Genomic DNA, 9,048 nt, shown 5'->3' with positions numbered 1-9,048 from the left:
AGGCAGTTCTTGGACCCTCACCTCTAATTAAGTCTAGTAGTCTACTTCAGTCTCCTGGCTATGTTCATGGAGGCAAACTGGTGCAGGAGTGCCCCAGGCCTTTCTGCCTCCCTTTCCTTCTCTGTACTCTCCCTTTATAGCAAGCCTTGTTTCCTCTATTGGCTGCAGCTCTGGATGCCTGTTTCCATGATTGGCAGCTCTGGCCACTGCCTGGTGGTGTAGTCCAGCATATGCCACTTTTTTGACCTAGGATGCATCCATGTTCTCTTATTTTGTTGGCCTGTTGGAAGACTGTGTTGGTGTTAGTGAGATTGAACTGAGCACACTTGGAGAGTAGTTAGCCATTGGAATTTGACCTTCCAGTGCTATGAAGGCCTAGCACCCTGCTTAACATGTCAGAGTCAGCTGCCACATAAGCATTAAAGTCTCCAAGGACAATGAGTTTGTCCTGGTGTGGCAAGACCTCTGATGACTCTGCTGAGATTCTCATAAAATGCCTTCTTGATCTCATCAGTACAAGTCATTGTTGGTGCGTAGCCACTGATAATGGTGGCATATTGGTCTCTGGACAAGTTTATGCAGAGCACCATAAGTCGGTCATTGAATACCTTGGTGAGTCAGTCAAGCTTGCAGGCAATCTCACACCATACGGCAAACCCTAACACTGACTGTTTGGCTCGTCCTTGACCTTGCCAATCCAGTAGTAGGTGTAACTTGCTCCCACATCTTCAAGGTGGGACTCATCAGTGAGTCTGGTTTCACTGAGGGCAGCAATGTCTATTTTATTCCTATTCAGTGTTTTGGCATTAAGGGCTGTTCTACATTCTGGTCTTTGGTGATTGTCAAAAAGAGTTCTGACATTCCATGACCCAAATGTCAGTCTGTGAATCTGTGTTTTATTTCAACTGCTGAGTTGATGACCAGCCAGAAGCGGTAGCCTGACAGTTACAGAAAGGGCAGGCTGTGTTTAGGGTTCCTTTACAGTCCCCTTTCCCTGGACTGGGGAGAATAGCGCTACGCCTAAAAAGGCCTGCTCTATCACCTCAGGAGGATAAGACCTCCATATTTGCCCAGGTCTATGGCGAATGACCATCACCCTAAGGTCTGTCTGTTTCAAACGTTGTGACTAAGGACTGCTGGAAGCATCCTCTGCCTGTCCCTGTCACCTCTTCCCCATTGCCCCAGGTCTCTCATAAATTCATTGAATAAGATGAGCTAAATGAGGTGAATGAGTTGGTTGAACAATCTGCACTCTGAATGGATTTAAGTGAGAGAGGTTTGTGCAGAGCCTTTCTCACTCTCTTGCCCAACCAGCTGTTGCTGCGCTGGTGAAGTAGATGCCACAATCACAGCAGATGGCATGGGTGTATTGTATTTGGAGCTGTCCTCCTAGATGAGTTGCCAGTTTGAGCTAAAGAGCCTCATCTACCCCTGGGTATAATGATTGGCCAGTGACTGTGTATATAACGCAGGGTACCCTGATATGCCATCACAAGAAATGCTTCATCTCCATCCTCGCTGTTATCATCCTATTTGTTATAACCAATGTGTTCTTTCACATCATCTGCCAATGAAAATTTCATGGTGATCCTGGCAAGGAGGATGAGGTTTGGGGGTTACTCACACTTTCTAAGGTGTGACTCCAAGACTAGTGGAGGGCAGGAGCATCTCACTCTTCCCATATAGACCTCTGGAGTTCTGCCCACTGCCCACTTAATAAATAGGGAATAAAGATAAAGATCTTTATGAGTTTGAAAATCAGGTTTTAGAGGTTAAAGCTGTAAGCTGATAACGAGTTGGCCCGCTTGCACTGTAGCATTGTGAAAGCCTAATGCTTAGCTTCTATTTGTTTTAACTTACTACCCACATTTTTCCATTCTCTAAGCATTGTAAATGTCACTTCTTTCCATAAGCACACAAGGCTGTGTCCTGATCTTTGCTCACAAAGATTCTAGTTTTGCCATCAGTTCTGCACTGTAGCTCTCCATATTTTTATTGGAAACCTTGTACAGTTTTACAAAGTGTTTATATTATCAGCTGTTGCAGGGAAGATATACAATCATGAACTCCACATTAGGCAGGTAAAATGGATCAGATTTTCAAATAGTTTGTTTTATAAATGCTTATAAATGTAAAATTTGCAACTCCCAGGCAGCCACTGCTGCTAGCTGATGATGAAGTCATCCCCAGTAGCTACTTAGGAGTAGCTGTCAGTTCTGTACAAAAGCTATTCAAACTTGGGTGATTAGCCAAAAGGATCCCTCATGAATAGAACCAGGTTTCTCTGTTCTGAACTGGAACTTAAGTGATATGGAGTCAATCATTTACATTTTACAGAAAATTAAACACTTTCAATGGATCATAGACATTAGTGATGGGGGAAATGCCTATTTATTCATCCAGTCTAGCCTCCAAGTTTGGCTTTTTATTTAATTGATGAAAAAATACCCTCTTCATTTTTCAGGGGTGGAGGGAGGGGCAGTGGGGAAGAATATGGTGGAGAAAATGCACAAAAAGCTACAGGAGAATGCTATAGGCAGTGTAAATAAATCTCTGAACTCTTAAACAGCTCATATAATAGCTACTCTCCTCTTCACATGCACACTTACCAGCCACTAATCTTAAATGAGAGCCACACACATGGAGACTAGACCTTAAAAATAGATGCAGTCTCATCCTGCATCCAGGGAATAATAAATTGGCGCCAGGTAGCCCCACCACATAACATTAAATATAATAAAACCAATACTGGACTTGCTCCTTTTATATAAGAAAAAGGGGCATTGATCCTGCAATGGGCTCCACATAGACAGAAACTTATGCCCACAGAGAGCCCCACTAAAGTTAGTGAGGGTGTTAAAGTTAAAGGTCCACATATGCAGATCAGATTGCATGTTTGGGGTCTTAGTTTGTAAAGTAACCACCCATCCCCAAATACTAAGGTGAAATCTTTGTCCCCACTACTGTCTGTTATGCTGGGTAAAAGGGCCAGAGCAGTATAAAAGGGCTCTAATAGCTCCAGATTTGGCTGTGGGAGATTTCCCCTCAGCTGCTGCCTTAATGCAGGTTTAAGTCCCATTTTCACTGCTGAGAATTACCAAGGCCAGGAATCTGGCTTAATTAAGATAGAACTTTGATTTCACTGGTTACTTCTTTGGGAGCAACTGGCCTTACTGGAGCACCCAGCCAAAGTCTACTGAAGTCAATGGCAGTCTCTCACTTGAGTTCAGTGGCTTTGGATCAGGCCTTGAATGATTTTAAGAAAGCCTTGTGATATTGGTGTGTGAGACATTCTGGTATCTTTCCTTATCTGGAAAATGTGTACCTACCTATAATGCCAAGCAAATGTAACAATCAAACACGTAGTAAAAATTGAACATTAGTGTTAGTAATAATTTTATAATCGAATATTAAGGACATACAGGGCCAAATTCCCATTGATTTCAACGAGAGCAGGAACTGGTCTTTAATAATGGATGTTTATAATTAATTTTAAAGCACAATTAATCCTATTTAAGAACACACATCAAGAGTCACATGAAACTGTCACTCCTAGGATGACTTTGCACAATAAAAAACATAATGTTAATTTGTATCAGAGCTTTTTGTGAACATTGATATAAAAAATTATAAACTTTAGATATTCTTGTTTGCACTCTCACAGCACAATGCCATCCTGCACAATACTTGTGCTATAAGGATCATGGGGAACATAATTATTGCTCAAGAACGTATTCATTATAGCAAAGTTATAGAGTACAAACGTCTTTTAATAGGTAGTCTCAACCCTTAGTGAATAATGGAAAAACTTGGGTTATCTAATTCCAAATTCTTTTATTACAGTTATAGGTCAAACTCATGTGACTTCAAAGCAATGAAACTACATGACAGGAGACTCAATAAAGTGTAATATGGAAAAAACAATAACTAAAAGCAAACAACATTAAAAGGTTCACAGGTTCATCTTCCAACACCGCTGAACTTAAAACTAGCTCAGCAGAATGACATAAATCCAGCTATAATAAAAGTCTCAGTCACAATGTACTATTACTCAGCAAACTGGATTCCCTGTATTGACAGAAATCTGTGTGATCAGCTGGAGTACCCAATCCATCAGCCTTTATACAGCAGAAACTCTCATTGATTTTAATGGAATTCAATAGTGGTTTTGATTGAAAGTCTGCAGGATTGGGCTCCCAAGTCTATTTATTTTTTCAGTATAAAATCCCAACAATTGCAATTCAATTCTAAGGTCTATTCTCCATGTGTGTGGCTCTCATTTAATTAGTGGCTGGTAAGCGTGCATGTCAAGAGGAGAGTAGCTCCTCTACATAATAAATTCTCCCACAAATTATATGAGCTGTTTAAGAATTAAGAGATTTATTTACATTGCCTGTAGCATTTTCCAGTAGCTTTTTGTGCACTTCCTCCCCCGCCATCTGCTGCCCCTCCTCCAAAAATTTAAGAGAGTATTTACACAGCATAAGGGACTGTAGTGGGAACAAAGGTCCCAACTTAGTATTTGGGAATGGGTAATTACTTTACAAATTAAGATCCCAAACATGCAATCTGATCTGCATAGGTGGACCCTTAACCTTAACAGCCTCACTAACTTTAGTGGGGCTCTCTGTGGGCATAAGTTTATGTCCATGCAGAGCCAATTGCAGGATCAATGCCCTTTTTCTTATATGAAAGGAGCAAGTGTAGTATTGGCTTTATGGTATTTAAGGTTATGTGGTGGGCCTACCTGGCTCCAATTTATTATTCCCAGGATGCAGGGTGAGTCTGCATCTATTTTTTTTCCTACTGGCTCAATAGATATTGAAACCTTATAATTTGGTTAATGTGTTATCCACCCTTTCATTAAATAAGTTAAAAGGGTTACCCATGATCCAGTCATTAATACTTATTTTGAGATTTGGCATAAAGTTAATTGTCTTCTAAAAATAGTCCAGCAATTTCTCCATTATGACCCTTTATGATAGTTCATGTTTCCAAGATAACTTTAAAGTGTTGTTGTTTGTAAGTGTTGTAAGATGTTAAGAGAGATATTTTATGGAGGAGTTCTAATGCCTTTTTCCAGACTGAAAGGTAAGTAGAAAATGCCAGGGATTAACTTTTTCAATTGTTTATTATTTATTTAATGGTTGTCTTCAGGAAGACAAGATGCCAGCAACCCTGAAACAGGCTGTGCTTAGACTCTAGCTCAAGTAACTGATCATCATTAAGTTTCAAATCTTCCTTTTTTAGGGAAGGTAGTAGAAAATATGGCGATGAAGAAATACCAGTCACACACAGAGACCACAGATTTCTTCTCCCTTCAGAACTGGGTATAGCACAAAGGCATTGGCTGACCTCGTCCTAGAAATCAAAAAGAATAATTGATTTATGGTGACTTGTTTCTGCTGTCACAGCTTGGGGTTTGCCTTTCTGAGGTTCCTGCTAGGACATTCCCATTTGTCAGATCTCCACTTTGGGACTGTTTTTGCTCACGGTCCATCAAAACCTAAGTTTGACAAGCTTCTGATCATGCTGCAATGCTTTTCTTTCTTTCTTTCTTTCTTTCAGTCAGGCTTAACATTATGTTGTTGTTTATTTCTTGTTTTCGTCTATGGGATATTATAGGTTGGATCAGTATTATATAACAGTCAGGACATTTTTGAGCCATTTTGATTTCCTCCTGTCTTAATAACCCCTCTAATGAACCTTGGGAAATTAGTTATAGATGCTGCAAAGACATGTAAGACAAAAGTCAAAGTGAACAGTTATCAGAAAACCCATACTCTGAAAATTATTCATCCAAATTCTTCTGTGAACATTTATGACTAACAAATATAGTCAGAGAAAATCAGGATCATTTCACAAGCAATTCACTAATCATGGACCACGGCCAAAATAATAAATTTTGAGCCAGATTCTCAGTTGACTTCATTGCCGCTATTCTGACTTACACCAGCTATGGATCTGGCTCATTATCTATAATGAGAAGTCCAACTAGCTCTAGCTAAAATGAATTACAAAGGCTACAGTTTCTAGTTTGTTAATCAATTGATATTTGTACAGTACTTAAAAAGTATAAATGCTAGGGCTCTGATCTAGAGTCCACTGAATTTAGTGGAAAGCTTCCTATTAACTAGATCAGACCCTGTATATACATGTATTCTAAGCAAGGCTACGATTTAGTCACGGAGGTCGTGGAAGTGACAGAATCCATGACTTCCAGTGACCTCCGTGACTTCAGCCTGTGGTGGTCAGGAGATGCAGGGTCCTCCCGCTGCCCGTGGGGGCAGAGAGCTGCGGCGTACCCCACCGCCTGTGGTGGCTTGGAGCTCCAGGAGCTGCCAGAGGCAGCGGCGGAACCCCCAAGCTCCTGGCCCTTGGGGGCAACAGAGGAACCCCTAAGCTCCTGGCCGCCGGGGGCAGTGGGGGAATCCCCAAGCTCCCAGCCGCTGCAGGCCCCCAGAGCTGCAGGCAGCAGGGGCATCTCACAGATCCTGGTGGGCGGCAGGGACACTCCATAGCTCCCAACCACCACAGGCAGTGCAGGAACCCACCAGATCCCGTCCAACACGGCCCCTGGAGCTGTGGATGGAGCGGGTACCCTGCAGCTCCTGGAGCCACAGGAGGTTGGGGCACCCCACAGCTTCTGGCCCCCACAGGCAGCAGGGTACTCCGCAGCCCACAGCTGCTGCAGGCAGCTCCTAGCCCCTGCACAGCTGCCCCAATTCAGGCGGTGTGGGGACCCACAGATTCCCATTTTGTCACGGACATTTTTAGTAAAAGTGCCCGTGGCCTGTCCGTGACTTTTTATAAAAATATCTGTGACAAAATCTTAAGCTTTATTTTTTGGGTCTTTTTAAATTCTTTCTCTTTGTGAATGGAAGTTAATACCTTCTTAGAACTGAGAAGACCAGCTTTACATAAGTAGAGTCCAGTTGCACTAATTTGAAAGATGGCTTGGTAATTCATTAAGCATGAAAATGTGGAGCACAGTTAATTACACAAGTGATTATTTTTGCATGTAAATGTCTTCTACTTTTACTTTAATGTGCAGAGGTGCTTTAGGTACAACAATGATGGACCATAAACTTGTTCACCTCTTCATAATATTTTACAGGGACACATAAATGCTTTGTACACAGTACTAATTTTGGAAGTGTTAACATTATGAGAAGACAACATGATTTTTAAAATCCAGAGTATGGTGCTTACACATATTTGTGTACGTTACTAGAAGGAAGTACATATTTTAAAAGTTCCAGTGAATTTTTTTTTCAAAGCCCCTGGCCACCCATGATCTATGTGTAACATTTTGTTCTAGGCACTTTCAAAATGTAAATAATATTAAAGCACCATCACATTTAAAATCCTTCCCACCCTCATGATTAAGAATTAATTAAGACTACGAGTCAGTCATGGAGGTCACGGATTCTGTGATTTTACGTGTCCTCTGTGACTTCAGCCCCAGGCAGTGGGGCTCTGGCTGTCAGCCCTAAGCGACGGGATTTGAGCTTTCATGATTTATTGTTTACTGCCCGCATGCTGTCCATGACTTTTACTAAAAATACCTGTGCCAAAATCTCAGCCTTAAGGATGATATAGCCAAGACTATTCTGAGCTGGCCTGCCTCTTCCAGAGTCAGACTTCCAGGTCAGAGATTAATAAGAGACACAGAAGTTGATGTGCCAATTCAAACCAGAGCACAGCAAGTAGCAGACCAATGTAAGATGCAAGTAAAAAGACTGCATAAACTGGTTCAGTACTCAATTTCCACTAGTGCATGCAGCTGGAAGATGAAATTCTGCGCTGTACTGGGAAATTCAATATATTTGGCAAGTATAAAAGGTTGCTTCATTGGTGGAGACCTGTTTATGTAAAAAATTATGAAAATGCCAATTACATTTTGGTAGCCTTCTAGTGCCCTGTCCTCACTCTAGCACCTCAATGTTTTTTCAGGTACTGTGTTTGGTCACAGGAACTCTGACAAACAAACCTGACCCACTGCTCTTACCCCTGGCACTACCATTACTGCTCAGTGTGCTTGGTCCTGATACTGACACACTCATCAATTTTACATTCTCTTGCTGTCACTGTTTCTCTGTGGAAACCCTAGTAAGTTTAGATCTGTATTTGAAGACAAGAAAAGAGCAGACTACAAAAGGTTCAGGATGATGCCACAGCACAGGTCATTTCTCGATTAATCTGAGCCATCCACAGCTAAAAATTTTCATTGGTGGGAGCTTGATATAACCATGATTTTTTTCATGTGTCAAAATATAAGAGCACAACTGCAATGAAATATTGTCAGTGATTTTGTTTGATTAGTATATTGCAAATCTATAATGATCACTATGATTGTAAATTTATTTCAGACATTTTGTACTTATAACAAAAAGATGCTGAATTAAAGAAATTAATTACCATATTCCCAGATCCTTCACCTTAACAATAAGTATTATTTAATGTACACTGCCCACAACATGCTGGGCACTTTAAAGAATACAGACATGTTCCCTGCTCTGAAGGGCTTACATTCTAACAAGGGAGACCGAACAAGAGAAAACTGCACACAGTAAGTGGGGAAAGAGGAGAATGGAAACATTGGGACACATATAGATGGACACATGATAATTTATGTGTTATGCACACATCTTGTTTCATAATACGTACAAAATCCCAGCTACCCAATCCATTAAAATCCTGTCCAAGAAAAATTGCCCCTTTAACTCTCAACCTCTGAGACTATCCAGGTCCCTTGACCATCACCCCTGCTCTTATTCTCCACCAACCAACCACCTTCATCCTCACACCACATGACAGCCCCAAATATATAATCCTGAAAGCATCACCCACACTAATACATTACTCCTGATATCTGAGGCTCCCAGATCTGCAGGCAGTTTGGATCCCCACCCGCATCAAGCTGCCTGCTGACCAGAGAGTTAGTAATATCCTGTCTGCTGATCAGACAGTTGGCAATGTATCTATGGCAGAGTCAGCTCCAGGAGATAGTCAGGAGGATCCTGCCTCACCTGAGCTTAGGGGTGA

This window comes from Terrapene carolina, unplaced genomic scaffold (assembly GCF_002925995.2).
Source record: "Terrapene carolina triunguis isolate 2854851 unplaced genomic scaffold, T_m_triunguis-2.0 Scaffold58, whole genome shotgun sequence".
Classification (NCBI taxonomy): Eukaryota; Metazoa; Chordata; order Testudines; family Emydidae; genus Terrapene; species Terrapene triunguis.
This window is presented reverse-complemented; position numbering follows the sequence as displayed.